Raw genomic sequence first — 16,500 nt, forward strand, 5'->3', positions numbered from 1 at the left:
CACCAACAACAAGCCGCACTCGACGATAATATCACAATCACAATCGACGACATCGCAACTAGACGTTTTACGGATGTAGTGACATGTCAAACGCAACTAGACTTAAGGGTTAACTCCGTAAATATTTTTCTTATTTACTGCATATTGCTTTTTCTCACAATTATTTTCTTTAAAAAAAATTTATTATTTCATGTAAAAAAAAATAATGTTCATATCAAGTAAAACTCATTTGTGAATTTATTAGAGCTACCGCCGATATATTAAAAGAAGTAAGTTGCAAATATTGCCAAAAACAAAGGGATGCAACACGAGGACTTCCCAGGGGGTCACTCATCCTAGTACTACTCTCGCCCAAGCACGCTTAACTTCGGAGTCCTGATGGGATCCGATGCGTTAGTGCTGGTATGATCGCATCCGACATTCCTTGCACTCTAAATTCTCTTTAACACCTTTCATCCTTCCGCTTTTGGTGCGAAGGTGTAAAGCCTTAAAACGACATACACTTTACGCCCATTTATCCGTTTTACGCAATTCCTTTTTTGATTTCTACTATTTTACGCGGGCAAAGGCATTCACCACCAACAACAAGCCGCACTCGATGATAATATCACAATCACAATCGACGACATCGCAACTAGACATTTTACGGATGTAGTGACATGTCAAGCGCAACTAGACTTAAGGGTTAACCCCGTAAATATTTTCCTTATTTACTGCATATTGCTTTTTCTCACAATTATTTTCTTTAAAAAAAATTTATTATTTCATGTAAAAAAGAAATATCGTTCATATCAAGTAAAACTCATTTGTGAATTTATTAGAGCTACCGCCGATATATTAAAAGATGTAAGTTGCAAATATTGCCAAAAACAAAGGGATGCAACACGAGGACTTCCAAGGGGGTCACCCATCCTAGTACTACTCTCGCCCAAGCACGCTTAACTTCGGAGTTCTGATGGGATCCGGTGCGTTAGTGCTGGTATGATCGCATCCGACATTCCTTGCATTCTAAATTCTCTTTAACACCTTTCCTCCTTCCGCTTTTGGTGCGAAGGTGTAAAGCCTTAAAACGACATACACTTTACGCCCATTTATCCGTTTTACGCAATTCCTCTTTTGATTTCTACTATTTTTCGCGGGCAAAGGCATTCACCACCAACAACAAGCCGCACTCGACGATAATATCACAATCACAATCGACAACATCGCAACTAGACATTTTACGGATGTAGTGACATGTCAAGCGCAACTAGACTTAAGGGTTAACCCCGTAAATATTTTCCTTATTTACTGCATATTGCTTTTTCTCACAATTATTTTCTTTAAAAAAAATTTATAATTTCATGTAAAAAAAAATATCGTTCATATCAAGTAAAACTCATTTGTGAATTTATTAGAGCTATCGCCTATATATTAAAAGAAGTAAGTTGCAAATATTGCCAAAAACAAAGGGATGCAACACGAGGACTTCCCAGGGGGTCACCCATCCTAGTACTACTCTCGCCCAAGCACGCTTCACTTCGGAGTTCTGATGGGATCCGGTGCGTTAGTGCTGGTATGATCGCATCCGACATTCCTTGCACTCTAAATTCTCATTAACACCTTTCCTCCTTCCGCTTTTGGTGCGAAGGTGTAAAGCCTTAAAACGACATACACTTTACGCCCATTTATCCGTTTTACGCAATTCCTCTTTTGATTTCTACTATTTTTCGCGGGCAAAGGCATTCACCACCAACAACAAGCCGCACTCGACGATAATATCACAATCACAATTGACGACATCGCAACTAGACGTTTTACGGATGTAGTGACATGTCAAGCGCAACTAGACTTAAGGGTTAACCCCGTAAATATTTTCCTTATTTACTGCATATTGCTTTTTCTCACAATTATTTTTTTTAAAAAAAATTATTATTTCATGTAAAAAAAAATATCGTTCTTATCAAGTAAAACTCATTTGTGAATTTATTAGAGCTACCGCCGATATATTAAAAGAAGTAAGTTGCAAATATTGCCAAAAATAAAGGGATGCAACACGAGGACTTCCCAGGGGGTCACCCATCCTAGTACTACTCTCGCCCAAGCACGCTTAACTTCGAAGTTCTGATGGGATCCGATGCGTTAGTGCTGGTTTGATCGCATCCGACATTTCTTGCACTCTAAATTCTCTTTAACACCTTTCCTCCTTCCGCTTTTGGTGCGAAGGTGTAAAGCATTAAAACGACATACACTTTACGCCCATTTATCCGTTTTACGCAATTCCTCTTTTGATTTCTACTATTTTTCGCGGGCAAAGGCATTCACCACCAACAACAAGCCGCACTCGATGATAATATCACAATCACAATCGACGACATCGCAACTAGACGTTTTACGGATGTAGTGACATGTCAAGCGCAACTAGACTTAAGGGTTAACCCCGTAAATATTTTCCTTATTTACTGCATATTGCTTTTTCTCACAATTATTTTCTTTAAAAAAAATTTATTATTTCATGCAAAAAAAATATATCGTTCATATCAAGTAAAACTCATTTGTGAATTTATTAGAGCTACCGCCGATATATTAAAGGAAGTAAGTTGCAAATATTGCCAAAAACAAAGGGATGCAACACGAGGACTTCCCAGGGGGTCAGCCATCCTAGTACTACTCTCGCCCAAGCACGCTTCACTTCGGAGTTCTGATGGGATCCGGTGCGTTTGTGCTGGTATGATCGCATCCGACATTCCTTGCACTCTAAATTCTCTTTAACACCTTTCCTCCTTCCGCTTTTGGTGCGAAGGTGTAAAGGCTTAAAACGACATACACTTTACGCCCATTTATCCGTTTTACGCAATTCCTCTTTTGATTTCTACTATTTTTTGCGGGCAAAGGCATTCACCACCAACAACAAGCCGCACTCGACGATAATATCACAATCACAATCGACGACGTCGCAACTAGACGTTTTACGGATGTAGTGACATGTCAAGCGCAACTAGACTTAAGGGTTGACCCCGTAAATATTTTTCTTATTTACTGCATATTGCTTTTTCTCACAATTATTTTCTTTAAAAAAAATTTATTATTTCATGTAAAAAAAAATATCGTTCATATCAAGTAAAACTCATTTGTGAATTTATTAGAGCTACCGCCGATATATTAAAAGAAGTAAGTTGCAAATATTGCCAAAAACAAAGGGATGCAACACGAGGACTTCCCAGGGGGTCACCCATCCTAGTACTACTCTCACCCAAGCAAGCTTAACTTCGGAGTTCTGATGGGATCCGGTGCGTTAGTGCTGGTATGATCGCATCCGACATTCCTTGCACTCTAAATTCTCTTTAACACCTTTCCTCCTTCCGCTTTTGGTGCGAAGGTGTAAAGCCTTAAAACGACATACACTTTACGCCCATTTATCCGTTTTACGCAATTCCTCTTTTGATTTCTACTATTCTTCGCGGGCAAAGGCATTCACCACCAACAACAAGCCGCACTCGACGATAATATCATAATCACAATCGACGACATCGCAACTAGACGTTTTACGGATGTAGTGACATGTCAAACGCAACTAGACTTAAGGGTTAACCCCGTAAATAATTTTCTTATTTACTGCATATTGCTTTTTCTCACAATTATATTCTTTAAAAAAAATTTATTATTTCATGTAAAAAAAATATATCGTTCATATCAAGTAAAACTCATTTGTGAATTTATTAGAGCTACCGCCGATATATTAAAAGAAGTAAGTTGCAAATATTGCCAAAAACAAAGGGATGCAACACGAGGAATTCCCAGGGGGTCACCCATCCTAGTACTACTCTCGCTCAAGCACGCTTAACTTCGGAGTTCTGATGGGATCCGATGCGTTAGTGCTGGTATGATCGCATCCGACATTCCTTGCACTCTAAATTCTCTTTAACACCTTTCCTCCTTCCGCTTTTGGTGCGAAGGTGTAAAGCCTTAAAACGACATACACTTTACGCCCATTTATTCGTTTTACGCAATTCCTCTTTTGATTTCTACTATTTTTCGCGGGCAAAGGCATTCACCACCAACAACAAGCCGCACTCGACGATAATATCACAATCACAATCGACGACATCGTAACTAGACGTTTTACGGATGTAGTGACATGTCAAGCGCAACTAGACTTAAGGGTTAACCCCGTAAATATTTTCCTTATTAACTGCATATTGCTTTTTCTCACAATTATATTCTTTAAAAAAAATTTATTATTTCATGTAAAAAAAATATCGTTCATATCAAGTAAAACTCATTTGTGAATTTATTAGAGCTACCGCCGATATATTAAAAGAAGTAAGTTGCAAATATTGCCAAAAACAAAGGGATGCAACACGAGGACTTCCCAGGGGGTCACCCATCCTAGTACTACTCTCGCCCAAGTACGCTTAACTTCGGAGTTCTGATGGGATCCGGTGCGTTAGTGCTGGTATGATCGCATCCGACATTCCTTGCACTCTAAATTCTCTATAACACCTTTCCTCCTTCCGCTTTTGGTGCGAAGGTGTAAAGCCTTAAAACGACATACACTTTACGCCCATTTATCCATTTTACGCAATTTCTCTTTTGATTTCTACTATTTTTCGCGGGCAAAGGCATTCACCACCAACAACAAGCCGCACTCGACGATAATATCACAATCACAATCGACGACATCGCAACTAGACGTTTTACGGATGTTGTGACATGTCAAGCGCAACTAGACTTAAGGGTTAACCCCGTAAATATTTTCCTTATTTACTGCATATTGCTTTTTCTCACAATTATTTTCTTTAAAAAAAAATTATTATTTTATGTAAAAAAAATATATCGTTCATATCAAGTAAAACTCATTTGTGAATTTATTAGAGCTACCGCCGATATATTAAAGGAAGTAAGTTGCAAATATTGCCAAAAACAAAGGGATGCAACACGAGGACTTCCCAGGGGGTCAGCCATCCTAGTACTACTCTCGCCCAAGCACGTTTCACTTCGCAGTTCTGATGGGATCCGGTGCGTTTGTGCTGGTATGATCGCATCCGACATTCCTTGCACTCTAAATTCTCTTTAACACCTTTCCTCCTTCCGCTTTTGGTGCGAAGGTGTAAAGCCTTAAAACGACATACACTTTACGCCCATTTATTCGTTTTACGCAATTCCTCTTTTGATTTCTACTATTTTTCGCGGGCAAAGGCATTCACCACCAACAACAAGCCGCACTCGACGATAATATCACAATCACAATCGACGACATCGCAACTAGACGTTTTACGGATGTAGTGACATGTCAAGCGCAACTAGACTTAAGGGTTAACCCCGTAAATAATTTTCTTATTTACAGCATATTGCTTTTTCTCACAATTATATTCTTTAAAAAAAATTTATTATTTCATGTAAAAAAAATATATCGTTCATATCAAGTAAAACTCATTTGTGAATTTATTAGAGCTACCGCCGATATATTAAAGGAAGTAAGTTGCAAATATTGCCAAAAACAAAGGGATGCAACACGAGGACTTCCCAGGGGGTCAGCCATCCTAGTACTACTCTCGCCCAAGCACGCTTGACTTCGGAGTTCTGATGGGATCCGGTGCGTTAGTGCTGGTATGATCGCATCCGACATTCCTTGCACTCTAAATTCTCTATAACACCTTTCCTCCTTCCGCTTTTGGTGCGAAGGTGTAAAGCCTTTAAACGACATACACTTTACGCCCATTTATCCGTTTTACGCAATTCCTCTTTTGATTTCTACTATTTTTCGCGGGCAAAGGCATTCACCACCAACAACAAGCCGCACTCGATGATAATATCACAATCACAATCGACGACATCGCAACTAGACGTTTTACGGATGTAGTGACATGTCAAGCGCAACTAGACTTAAGGGTTAACCCCGTAAATATTTTCCTTATTTACTGCATATTGCTTTTTCTCACAATTATTTTCTTTAAAAAAAAATTATTATTTCATGTAAAAAAAAATATCGTTCATATCAAGTAAAACTCATTTGTGAATTTATTAGAGCTACCGCCGATATATTAAAAGAAGTAAGTTGCAAATATTGCCAAAAACAAAGGGATGCAACACGAGGACTTCCCAGGGGGTCACCCATCCTAGTACTACTCTCGCCCAAGTACGCTTAACTTCGGAGTTCTGATGGGATCCGGTGCGTTAGTGCTGGTATGATCGCATTCGACATTCCTTGCACTCTATATTCTCTTTAACACCTTTCCTCCTTCCGTTTTTGGTGCGAAGGTGTAAAGCCTTAAAACGACATACACTTTACGCCCATTTATCCGTTTTACGCAATTCCTCTTTTGATTTCTACTATTTTTCGCGGGCAAAGGAATTCACCACCAACAACAAGCCGCACTCGACGATAATATCACAATCACAATCGACGATATCGCAACTAGACGTTTTACGGATGTAGTGACATGTCAAGCGCAACTAGACTTAAGGGTTAACCCCGTAAATATTTTCCTTATTTACTGCATATTGCTTTTTCTCACAATTATTTTCTTTAAAAAAAATTTATTATTTCATGTAAAAAGAAATATCGTTCATATCAAGTAAAACTCATTTGTGAATTTATTAGAGCTACCGCCGATATATTAAAGGAAGTAAGTTGCAAATATTGCCAAAAACAAAGGGATGCAACACGAGGACTTCCCAGGGGGTCACCCATCCTAGTACTACTCTCGCCCAAGCACGCTTCACTTCGCAGTTCTGATGGGATCCGGTGCGTTTGTGCTGGTATGATCGCATCCGACATTCCTTGCACTCTAAATTCTCTTTAACACCTTTCCTCCTTCCGCTTTTGGTGCGAAGGTGTAAAGCCTTAAAACGACATACACTTTACGCCCATTTATCCGTTTTACGCAATTCCTCTTTTGATTTCTACTATTTTTCGCGGGCAAAGGCATTCACCACCAACAACAAGCCGCACTCGACGATAATATCACAATCACAATCGACAACATCGCAACTAGACATTTTACGGATGTAGTGACATGTCAAGCGCAACTAGACTTAAGGGTTAACCCCGTAAATATTTTCCTTATTTACTGCATATTGCTTTTTCTCACAATTATTTTCTTTAAAAAAAATTTATAATTTCATGTAAAAAAAAATATCGTTCATATCAAGTAAAACTCATTTGTGAATTTATTAGAGCTATCGCCTATATATTAAAAGAAGTAAGTTGCAAATATTGCCAAAAACAAAGGGATGCAACACGAGGACTTCCCAGGGGGTCACCCATCCTAGTACTACTCTCGCCCAAGCACGCTTCACTTCGGAGTTCTGATGGGATCCGGTGCGTTAGTGCTGGTATGATCGCATCCGACATTCCTTGCACTCTAAATTCTCATTAACACCTTTCCTCCTTCCGCTTTTGGTGCGAAGGTGTAAAGCCTTAAAACGACATACACTTTACGCCCATTTATCCGTTTTACGCAATTCCTCTTTTGATTTCTACTATTTTTCGCGGGCAAAGGCATTCACCACCAATAACAAGCCGCACTCGACGATAATATCACAATCACAATTGACGACATCGCAACTAGACGTTTTACGGATGTAGTGACATGTCAAGCGCAACTAGACTTAAGGGTTAACCCCGTAAATATTTTCCTTATTTACTGCATATTGCTTTTTCTCACAATTATTTTTTTTAAAAAAAATTATTATTTCATGTAAAAAAAAATATCGTTCTTATCAAGTAAAACTCATTTGTGAATTTATTAGAGCTACCGCCGATATATTAAAAGAAGTAAGTTGCAAATATTGCCAAAAATAAAGGGATGCAACACGAGGACTTCCCAGGGGGTCACCCATCCTAGTACTACTCTCGCCCAAGCACGCTTAACTTCGGAGTTCTGATGGGATCCGGTGCGTTAGTGCTGGTTTGATCGCATCCGACATTTCTTGCACTCTAAATTCTCTTTAACACCTTTCCTCCTTCCGCTTTTAGTGCGAAGGTGTAAAGCCTTAAAACGACATACACTTTACGCCCATTTATCCGTTTTACGCAATTCCTCTTTTGATTTCTACTATTTTTCGCGGGCAAAGGCATTCACCACCAACAACAAGCCGCACTCGATGATAATATCACAATCACAATCGACGACATCGCAACTAGACGTTTTACGGATGTAGTGACATGTCAAGCGCAACTAGACTTAAGGGTTAACCCCGTAAATATTTTCCTTATTTACTGCATATTGCTTTTTCTCACAATTATTTTCTTTAAAAAAATTTTATTATTTCATGTAAAAAAAATATATCGTTCATATCAAGTAAAACTCATTTGTGAATTTATTAGAGCTACCGCCGATATATTAAAGGAAGTAAGTTGCAAATATTGCCAAAAACAAAGGGATGCAACATGAGGACTTCCCAGGGGGTCAGCCATCCTAGTACTACTCTCGCCCAAGCACGCTTCACTTCGGAGTTCTGATGGGATCCGGTGCGTTTGTGCTGGTATGATCGCATCCGACATTCCTTGCACTCTAAATTCTCTTTAACACCTTTCCTCCTTCCGCTTTTGGTGCGAAGGTGTAAAGGCTTAAAACGACATACACTTTACGCCCATTTATCCGTTTTACGCAATTCCTCTTTTGATTTCTACTATTTTTTGCGGGCAAAGGCATTCACCACCAACAACAAGCCGCACTCGACGATAATATCACAATCACAATCGACGACGTCGCAACTAGACGTTTTACGGATGTAGTGACATGTCAAGCGCAACTAGACTTAAGGGTTGACCCCGTAAATATTTTTCTTATTTACTGCATATTGCTTTTTCTCACAATTATTTTCTTTAAAAAAAATTTATTATTTCATGTAAAAAAAAAATATTGTTCATATCAAGTAAAACTCATTTGTGAATTTATTAGAGCTACCGCCGATATATTAAAAGAAGTAAGTTGCAAATATTGCCAAAAATAAAGGGATGCAACACGAGGACTTCCCAGGGGGTCACCCATCCTAGTACTACTCTCGCCCAAGCACGCTTAACTTCGGAGTTCTGATGGGATCCGGTGCGTTAGTGCTGGTATGATCGCATCCGACATTCCTTGCACTCTAAATTCTCTTTAACACCTTTCCTCCTTCCGCTTTTGGTGCGAAGGTGTAAAGCCTTAAAACGACATACACTTTACGCCCATTTATCCGTTTTACGCAATTCCTCTTTTGATTTCTACTATTTTTCGCGGGCAAAGGCATTCACCACCAACAACAAGCCGCACTCGATGATAATATCACAATCACAATCGACGACATCGCAACTAGACGTTTTACGGATGTAGTGACATGTCAAGCGCAACTAGACTTAAGGGTTAACCCCGTAAATATTTTCCTTATTTACTGCATATTGCTTTTTCTCACAATTATATTCTTTAAAAAAAATTTATTATTTCATGTAAAAAAAATATATCGTTCATATCAAGTAAAACTCATTTGTGAATTTATTAGAGCTACCGCCGATATATTAAAAGAAGTAAGTTGCAAATATTGCCAAAAACAAAGGGATGCAACACGAGGACTTCCAAGGGGGTCACCCATCCTAGTACTACTCTCGCCCAAGCACGCTTAACTTCGGAGTTCTGATGGGATCCGGTGCGTTAGTGCTGGTATGATCGCATCCGACATTCCTTGCACTCTAAATTCTCTTTAACACCTTTCCTCCTTCCGCTTTTGGTGCGAAGGTGTAAAGCCTTAAAACGACATACACTTTACGCCCATTTATCCGTTTTACGCAATTCCTCTTTTGATTTCTACTATTTTTTGCGGGCAAAGGCATTCACCACCAACAACAAGCCGCACTCGACGATAATATCACAATCACAATCGACGACGTCGCAACTAGACGTTTTACGGATGTAGTGACATGTCAAACGCAACTAGACTTAAGGGTTAACTCCGTAAATATTTTTCTTATTTACTGCATATTGCTTTTTCTCACAATTATTTTCTTTAAAAAAAATTTATTATTTCATGTAAAAAAAAATAATGTTCATATCAAGTAAAACTCATTTGTGAATTTATTAGAGCTACCGCCGATATATTAAAAGAAGTAAGTTGCAAATATTGCCAAAAACAAAGGGATGCAACACGAGGACTTCCCAGGGGGTCACTCATCCTAGTACTACTCTCGCCCAAGCACGGTTAACTTCGGAGTTCTGATGGGATCCGGTGCGTTAGTGCTGGTATGATCGCATCCGACATTCCTTGCACTCTAAATTCTCTTTAACACCTTTCATCCTTCCGCTTTTGGTGCGAAGGTGTAAAGCCTTAAAACGACATACACTTTACGCCCATTTATCCGTTTTACGCAATTCCTTTTTTGATTTCTACTATTTTACGCGGGCAAAGGCATTCACCACCAACAACAAGCCGCACTCGATGATAATATCACAATCACAATCGACGACATCGCAACTAGACATTTTACGGATGTAGTGACATGTCAAGCGCAACTAGACTTAAGGGTTAACCCCGTAAATATTTTCCTTATTTACTGCATATTGCTTTTTCTCACAATTATTTTCTTTAAAAAAAATTTATTATTTCATGTAAAAAAGAAATATCGTTCATATCAAGTAAAACTCATTTGTGAATTTATTAGAGCTACCGCCGATATATTAAAAGATGTAAGTTGCAAATATTGCCAAAAACAAAGGGATGCAACACGAGGACTTCCAAGGGGGTCACCCATCCTAGTACTACTCTCGCCCAAGCACGCTTAACTTCGGAGTTCTGATGGGATCCGGTGCGTTAGTGCTGGTATGATCGCATCCGACATTCCTTGCATTCTAAATTCTCTTTAACACCTTTCCTCCTTCCGCTTTTGGTGCGAAGGTGTAAAGCCTTAAAACGACATACACTTTACGCCCATTTATCCGTTTTACGCAATTCCTCTTTTGATTTCTACTATTTTTCGCGGGCAAAGGCATTCACCACCAACAACAAGCCGCACTCGACGATAATATCACAATCACAATCGACGACATCGCAACTAGACGTTTTACGGATGTAGTGACATGTCAAGCGCAACTAGACTTAAGGGTTAACCCCGTAAATATTTTCCTTATTTACTGCATATTGCTTTTTCTCACAATTATTTTCTTTAAAAAAAATTTATTATTTCATGTAAAAAGAAATATCGTTCATATCAAGTAAAACTCATTTGTGAATTTATTAGAGCTACCGCCGATATATTAAAGGAAGTAAGTTGCAAATATTGCCAAAAACAAAGGGATGCAACACGAGGACTTCCCAGGGGGTCACCCATCCTAGTACTACTCTCGCCCAAGCACGCTTCACTTCGCAGTTCTGATGGGATCCGGTGCGTTTGTGCTGGTATGATCGCATCCGACATTCCTTGCACTCTAAATTCTCTTTAACACCTTTCCTCCTTCCGCTTTTGGTGCGAAGGTGTAAAGCCTTAAAACGACATACACTTTACGCCCATTTATCCGTTTTACGCAATTCCTCTTTTGATTTCTACTATTTTTTGCGGGCAAAGGCATTCACCATCAACAACAAGCCGCACTCGACGATAATATCACAATCACAATCGACGACATCGCAACTAGACGTTTTACGGATGTAGTGACATGTCAAGCGCAACTAGACTTAAGGGTTAACCCCGTAAATATTTTCCTTATTTACTGCATATTGCTTTTTCTCACAATTATATTCTTTAAAAAAAATTTATTATTTCATGTAAAAAAAATATATCGTTCATATCAAGTAAAACTCATTTGTGAATTTATTAGAGCTACCGCCGATATATTAAAAGAAGTAAGTTGCAAATATTGCCAAAAACAAAGGGATGCAACACGAGGACTTCCCAGGGGGTCACCCATCCTAGTACTACTCTCGCCCAAGCACGCTTCACTTCGGAGTTCTGATGGGATCCGGTGCGTTAGTGCTGGTATGATCGCATCCGACATTCCTTGCACTCTAAATTCTCTTTAACACCTTTCATCCTTCCGCTTTTGGTGCGAAGGTGTAAAGCCTTAAAACGACATACACTTTACGCCCATTTATCCGTTTTACGCAATTCCTCTTTTGATTTCTACTATTCTTCGCGGGCAAAGGCATTCACCACCAACAACAAGCCGCACTCGACGATAATATCACAATCACAATCGACGACATCGCAACTAGACGTTTTACGGATGTAGTGATATGTCAAACGCAACTAGACTTAAGGGTTAACCCCGTAAATAATTTTCTTATTTACTGCATATTGCTTTTTCTCACAATTATATTCTTTAAAAAAAATTTATTATTTCATGTAAAAAAAATATATCGTTCATATCAAGTAAAACTCATTTGTGAATTTATTAGAGCTACCGCCGATATATTAAAAGAAGTAAGTTGCAAATATTGCCAAAAACAAAGGGATGCAACACGAGGACTTCCAAGGGGGTCACCCATCCTAGTACTACTCTCGCCCAAGCACGCTTAACTTCGGAGTTCTGATGGGATCCGGTGCGTTAGTGCTGGTATGATCGCATCCGACATTCCTTGCATTCTAAATTCTCTTTAACACCTTTCCTCCTTCCGCTTTTGGTGCGAAGGTGTAAAGCCTTAAAACGACATACACTTTACGCCCATTTATCCGTTTTACGCAATTCCTCTTTTGATTTCTACTATTTTTTGCGGGCAAAGGCATTCACCACCAACAACAAGCCGCACTCGACGATAATATCACAATCACAATCGACGACGTCGCAACTAGACGTTTTACGGATGTAGTGACATGTCAAACGCAACTAGACTTAAGGGTTAACTCCGTAAATATTTTTCTTATTTACTGCATATTGCTTTTTCTCACAATTATTTTCTTTAAAAAAAATTTATTATTTCATGTAAAAAAAAATAATGTTCATATCAAGTAAAACTCATTTGTGAATTTATTAGAGCTACCGCCGATATATTAAAAGAAGTAAGTTGCAAATATTGCCAAAAATAAAGGGATGCAACACGAGGACTTCCCAGGGGGTCACCCATCCTAGTACTACTCTCGCCCAAGCACGCTTAACTTCGGAGTTCTGATGGGATCCGGTGCGTTAGTGCTGGTTTGATCGCATCCGACATTTCTTGCACTCTAAATTCTCTTTAACACCTTTCCTCCTTCCGCTTTTGGTGCGAAGGTGTAAAGCCTTAAAACGACATACACTTTACGCCCATTTATCCGTTTTACGCAATTCCTCTTTTGATTTCTACTATTTTTCGCGGGCAAAGGCATTCACCACCAACAACAAGCCGCACTCGATGATAATATCACAATCACAATCGACGACATCGCAACTAGACGTTTTACGGATGTAGTGACATGTCAAGCGCAACTAGACTTAAGGGTTAACCCCGTAAATATTTTCCTTATTTACTGCATATTGCTTTTTCTCACAATTATTTTCTTTAAAAAAAATTTATTATTTCATGTAAAAAAAATATATCGTTCATATCAAGTAAAACTCATTTGTGAATTTATTAGAGCTACCGCCGATATATTAAAAGAAGTAAGTTGCAAATATTGCCAAAAACAAAGGGATGCAACACGAGGACTTCCAAGGGGGTCACCCATCCTAGTACTACTCTCGCCCAAGCACGCTTAACTTCGGAGTTCTGATGGGATCCGGTGCGTTAGTGCTGGTATGATCGCATCCGACATTCCTTGCACTCTAAATTCTCTTTAACACCTTTCCTCCTTCCGCTTTTGGTGCGAAGGTGTAAAGCCTTAAAACGACATACACTTTACGCCCATTTATCCGTTTTACGCAATTCCTCTTTTGATTTCTACTATTTTTTGCGGGCAAAGGCATTCACCATCAACAACAAGCCGCACTCGACGATAATATCACAATCACAATCGACGACATCGCAACTAGACGTTTTACGGATGTAGTGACATGTCAAGCGCAACTAGACTTAAGGGTTAACCCCGTAAATATTTTCCTTATTTACTGCATATTGCTTTTTCTCACAATTATTTTCTTTAAAAAAAAATTATTATTTCATGTAAAAAAAAAATATCGCTCATATCAAGTAAAACTCATTTGTGAATTTATTAGAGCTACCGCCGATATATTAAAAGAAGTAAGTTGCAAATATTGCCAAAAACAAAGGGATGCAACACGAGGACTTCCCAGGGGGTCACCCATCCTAGTACTACTCTCGCCCAAGCGCGCTTAACTTCGGAGTTCTGATGGGATCCGGTGTGTTAGTGCTGGTATGATCGCATCCGACATTCCTTGCACTCTAAATTCTCTTTAACACCTTTCCTCCTTCCGCTTTTGGTGCGAATGTGTAAAGCCTTAAAACGACATACACTTTACGCCCATTTATCCGTTTTACGCAATTCCTCTTTTGATTTCTACTATTTTTCGCGGGCAAAGACATTCACCACCAACAACAAGCCGCACTCGACGATAATATCACAATCACAATCGACGACATCGCAACTAGATGTTTTACGGATGTAGTGACATGTCAAGCGCAACTAGACTTAAGGGTTAACCCCGTAAATATTTTCCTTATTTACTGCATATTGCTTTTTCTCACAATTATTTTCTTTAAAAAATTTTTATTATTTCATGTAAAAAAAAAATATCGTTCATATCAAGTAAAACTCATTTGTGAATTTATTAGAGCTACCGCAGATATATTAAAAGTAGTAAGTTGCAAATATTGCCAAAAACAAAGGGATGCAACACGAGGACTTCCTCGGGGGGTCACCCATCCTAGTACTACTCTCGCCCAAGCACGCTTAACTTCGGAGTTCTGATGGGATCCGGTGCGTTAGTGCTGGTATGATCGCATCCGACATTCCTTGCACTCTAAATTCTCTTTAACACCTTTCCTCCTTCCGCTTTTGGTGCGAAGGTGTAAAGCCTTAAAACGACATACACTTTACGCCCATTTATCCGTTTTACGCAATTCCTCTTTTGATTTCTACTATTTTTTGCGGGCAAAGGCATTCACCACCAACAACAAGCCGCACTCGACGATAATATCACAATCACAATCGACGACATCGCAACTAGACGTTTTACGGATGTAGTGACATGTCAAGCGCAACTAGACTTAAGAGTTAACCCCGTAAATATTTTCCTTATTTACTGCATATTGCTTTTTCTCACAATTATTTTCTTTAAAAAATTTTTATTATTTCATGTAAAAAAAAATATCGTTCATATCAAGTAAAACTCATTTGTGAATTTATTAGAGCTACCGCAGATATATTAAAAGAAGTAAGTTGCAAATATTGCCAAAAACAAAGGGATGCAACACGAGGACTTCCCAGGGGGTCACCCATCCTAGTACTACTCTCGAACAAGCACGATTAACTTCGGAGTTCTGATGGGATCCGGTGCGTTAGTGCTGGTATGATCGCATCCGACATTCCTTGCACTCTAAATTCTCTTTAACACCTTTCCTCCTTCCGCTTTTGGTGCGAAGGTGTAAAGCCTTAAAACGACATACACTTTACGCCCATTTATCCGTTTTACGCAATTCCTCTTTTGATTTCTACTATTTTTCGCGGGCAATGGCATTCACCACCAACAACAAACCGCACTCGACGATAATATCACAATCACAATCGACGACATCGCATCTAGACGGTTTACGGATGTAGTGACATGTCAAGCGCAACTAGAATTAAGGGTTAACCCCGTAAATATTTTCCTTATTTATTGCATATTACTTTTTCTCACAATTATTTTCTTTAAACAAATTTTATTATTTCATGTAAAAAGAAATATCGTTCATATCAAGTAAAACTCATTTGTGAATTTATTAGAGCTACCGCCGATATATTAAAAGAAGTAAGTTGCAAATATTGCCAAAAACAAAGGGATGCAACACGAGGACTTTCCAGGGGGTCACCCATCCTAGTACTACTCTCGCCCAAGCACGCTTGAGTTCGGAGTTCTGATGGGATCCGGTGCATTAGTTCTGATATGATCGCATCCAACATTCCTTGCACTCTAAATTCTCTTTAACACCTTTCCTCCTTCCGCTTTTGGTGCAAAGGTGTAAAGCCTTAAAACGATATACACTTTACGCCCATTTATCCGTTTTACGCAATTTCTCTTTTGATTTCTACTATTTTTTGCGGGCAAAGGCATTCACCACCAACAACAAACCGCACTCGACGATAATATCACAATCACAATCGACGACGTGGCAACTAGACGTTTTACGGATGTAGTGACATGTCAAGCGCAACTAGACTTAAGGGTTAACCCCGTAAATATTTTCCTTATTTACTGCATATTGCTTTTTCTCACAATTATTTTCTTTAAAAAAAATTTATTATTTCATGTAAAAAAAATATCGTTCATATCAAGTAAAACTCATTTGTGAATTTATTAGAGCTACCGCCGATATATTAAAAGAAGTAAGTTGCAAATATTGCCAAAAATAAAGGGATGCAACACAAGGACTTCCCAGGGGGTCACCCATCCTAGTACTACTCTCGCCCAAGCATGC

The 16,500-nt window shown here is 39.0% G+C and overlaps 28 non-coding genes across 28 annotated transcripts; all 28 read right to left on the reverse strand.

Moving 5' to 3' along the window:
* Positions 1 to 297: 297 nt before the first annotated feature.
* On the reverse strand, positions 298 to 416 carry LOC138904093 (5S ribosomal RNA). The gene has a single exon (XR_011413335.1). It is a non-coding gene; the product is annotated as a 5S ribosomal RNA (ribosomal RNA).
* Positions 417 to 874: 458 nt separating this feature from the next.
* LOC138904073 (5S ribosomal RNA) lies at positions 875 to 993 on the reverse strand. Its single transcript, XR_011413316.1, has one exon. It is a non-coding gene; the product is annotated as a 5S ribosomal RNA (ribosomal RNA).
* Positions 994 to 1,450: 457 nt separating this feature from the next.
* Positions 1,451 to 1,569, reverse strand: LOC138904067 (5S ribosomal RNA). The gene has a single exon (XR_011413310.1). It is a non-coding gene; the product is annotated as a 5S ribosomal RNA (ribosomal RNA).
* Positions 1,570 to 2,025: 456 nt separating this feature from the next.
* On the reverse strand, positions 2,026 to 2,144 carry LOC138904089 (5S ribosomal RNA). The gene has a single exon (XR_011413332.1). It is a non-coding gene; the product is annotated as a 5S ribosomal RNA (ribosomal RNA).
* Positions 2,145 to 2,602: 458 nt separating this feature from the next.
* Positions 2,603 to 2,721, reverse strand: LOC138904084 (5S ribosomal RNA). The gene has a single exon (XR_011413327.1). It is a non-coding gene; the product is annotated as a 5S ribosomal RNA (ribosomal RNA).
* A 457-nt stretch (positions 2,722 to 3,178) lies between these two features.
* Positions 3,179 to 3,297, reverse strand: LOC138904085 (5S ribosomal RNA). Its single transcript, XR_011413328.1, has one exon. It is a non-coding gene; the product is annotated as a 5S ribosomal RNA (ribosomal RNA).
* A 458-nt stretch (positions 3,298 to 3,755) lies between these two features.
* On the reverse strand, positions 3,756 to 3,874 carry LOC138904088 (5S ribosomal RNA). Its single transcript, XR_011413331.1, has one exon. It is a non-coding gene; the product is annotated as a 5S ribosomal RNA (ribosomal RNA).
* A 456-nt stretch (positions 3,875 to 4,330) lies between these two features.
* Positions 4,331 to 4,449, reverse strand: LOC138904078 (5S ribosomal RNA). Its single transcript, XR_011413321.1, has one exon. It is a non-coding gene; the product is annotated as a 5S ribosomal RNA (ribosomal RNA).
* Positions 4,450 to 4,907: 458 nt separating this feature from the next.
* LOC138904096 (5S ribosomal RNA) lies at positions 4,908 to 5,026 on the reverse strand. The gene has a single exon (XR_011413338.1). It is a non-coding gene; the product is annotated as a 5S ribosomal RNA (ribosomal RNA).
* A 458-nt stretch (positions 5,027 to 5,484) lies between these two features.
* On the reverse strand, positions 5,485 to 5,603 carry LOC138904081 (5S ribosomal RNA). Its single transcript, XR_011413324.1, has one exon. It is a non-coding gene; the product is annotated as a 5S ribosomal RNA (ribosomal RNA).
* A 457-nt stretch (positions 5,604 to 6,060) lies between these two features.
* LOC138904082 (5S ribosomal RNA) lies at positions 6,061 to 6,179 on the reverse strand. Its single transcript, XR_011413325.1, has one exon. It is a non-coding gene; the product is annotated as a 5S ribosomal RNA (ribosomal RNA).
* Positions 6,180 to 6,636: 457 nt separating this feature from the next.
* LOC138904091 (5S ribosomal RNA) lies at positions 6,637 to 6,755 on the reverse strand. Its single transcript, XR_011413334.1, has one exon. It is a non-coding gene; the product is annotated as a 5S ribosomal RNA (ribosomal RNA).
* Positions 6,756 to 7,212: 457 nt separating this feature from the next.
* Positions 7,213 to 7,331, reverse strand: LOC138904068 (5S ribosomal RNA). The gene has a single exon (XR_011413311.1). It is a non-coding gene; the product is annotated as a 5S ribosomal RNA (ribosomal RNA).
* A 456-nt stretch (positions 7,332 to 7,787) lies between these two features.
* Positions 7,788 to 7,906, reverse strand: LOC138904070 (5S ribosomal RNA). The gene has a single exon (XR_011413313.1). It is a non-coding gene; the product is annotated as a 5S ribosomal RNA (ribosomal RNA).
* A 458-nt stretch (positions 7,907 to 8,364) lies between these two features.
* LOC138904094 (5S ribosomal RNA) lies at positions 8,365 to 8,483 on the reverse strand. The gene has a single exon (XR_011413336.1). It is a non-coding gene; the product is annotated as a 5S ribosomal RNA (ribosomal RNA).
* Positions 8,484 to 8,941: 458 nt separating this feature from the next.
* On the reverse strand, positions 8,942 to 9,060 carry LOC138904076 (5S ribosomal RNA). The gene has a single exon (XR_011413319.1). It is a non-coding gene; the product is annotated as a 5S ribosomal RNA (ribosomal RNA).
* A 458-nt stretch (positions 9,061 to 9,518) lies between these two features.
* LOC138904074 (5S ribosomal RNA) lies at positions 9,519 to 9,637 on the reverse strand. Its single transcript, XR_011413317.1, has one exon. It is a non-coding gene; the product is annotated as a 5S ribosomal RNA (ribosomal RNA).
* A 457-nt stretch (positions 9,638 to 10,094) lies between these two features.
* LOC138904087 (5S ribosomal RNA) lies at positions 10,095 to 10,213 on the reverse strand. The gene has a single exon (XR_011413330.1). It is a non-coding gene; the product is annotated as a 5S ribosomal RNA (ribosomal RNA).
* A 458-nt stretch (positions 10,214 to 10,671) lies between these two features.
* On the reverse strand, positions 10,672 to 10,790 carry LOC117281710 (5S ribosomal RNA). The gene has a single exon (XR_004512337.2). It is a non-coding gene; the product is annotated as a 5S ribosomal RNA (ribosomal RNA).
* Positions 10,791 to 11,247: 457 nt separating this feature from the next.
* Positions 11,248 to 11,366, reverse strand: LOC117281707 (5S ribosomal RNA). The gene has a single exon (XR_004512334.2). It is a non-coding gene; the product is annotated as a 5S ribosomal RNA (ribosomal RNA).
* Positions 11,367 to 11,824: 458 nt separating this feature from the next.
* Positions 11,825 to 11,943, reverse strand: LOC138904069 (5S ribosomal RNA). The gene has a single exon (XR_011413312.1). It is a non-coding gene; the product is annotated as a 5S ribosomal RNA (ribosomal RNA).
* A 458-nt stretch (positions 11,944 to 12,401) lies between these two features.
* LOC138904075 (5S ribosomal RNA) lies at positions 12,402 to 12,520 on the reverse strand. The gene has a single exon (XR_011413318.1). It is a non-coding gene; the product is annotated as a 5S ribosomal RNA (ribosomal RNA).
* A 457-nt stretch (positions 12,521 to 12,977) lies between these two features.
* On the reverse strand, positions 12,978 to 13,096 carry LOC138904071 (5S ribosomal RNA). Its single transcript, XR_011413314.1, has one exon. It is a non-coding gene; the product is annotated as a 5S ribosomal RNA (ribosomal RNA).
* A 458-nt stretch (positions 13,097 to 13,554) lies between these two features.
* Positions 13,555 to 13,673, reverse strand: LOC138904077 (5S ribosomal RNA). The gene has a single exon (XR_011413320.1). It is a non-coding gene; the product is annotated as a 5S ribosomal RNA (ribosomal RNA).
* A 458-nt stretch (positions 13,674 to 14,131) lies between these two features.
* Positions 14,132 to 14,250, reverse strand: LOC138904079 (5S ribosomal RNA). The gene has a single exon (XR_011413322.1). It is a non-coding gene; the product is annotated as a 5S ribosomal RNA (ribosomal RNA).
* A 458-nt stretch (positions 14,251 to 14,708) lies between these two features.
* LOC138904086 (5S ribosomal RNA) lies at positions 14,709 to 14,828 on the reverse strand. Its single transcript, XR_011413329.1, has one exon. It is a non-coding gene; the product is annotated as a 5S ribosomal RNA (ribosomal RNA).
* Positions 14,829 to 15,285: 457 nt separating this feature from the next.
* On the reverse strand, positions 15,286 to 15,404 carry LOC117275483 (5S ribosomal RNA). The gene has a single exon (XR_004505666.1). It is a non-coding gene; the product is annotated as a 5S ribosomal RNA (ribosomal RNA).
* A 457-nt stretch (positions 15,405 to 15,861) lies between these two features.
* LOC117275484 (5S ribosomal RNA) lies at positions 15,862 to 15,980 on the reverse strand. The gene has a single exon (XR_004505667.1). It is a non-coding gene; the product is annotated as a 5S ribosomal RNA (ribosomal RNA).
* Positions 15,981 to 16,500: the final 520 nt, after the last annotated feature.

The sequence above is a fragment of the Nicotiana tomentosiformis genome, unplaced genomic scaffold, assembly GCF_000390325.3.
Source record: "Nicotiana tomentosiformis unplaced genomic scaffold, ASM39032v3 Un00343, whole genome shotgun sequence".
NCBI lineage: Eukaryota > Viridiplantae > Streptophyta > Magnoliopsida > Solanales > Solanaceae > Nicotiana > Nicotiana tomentosiformis.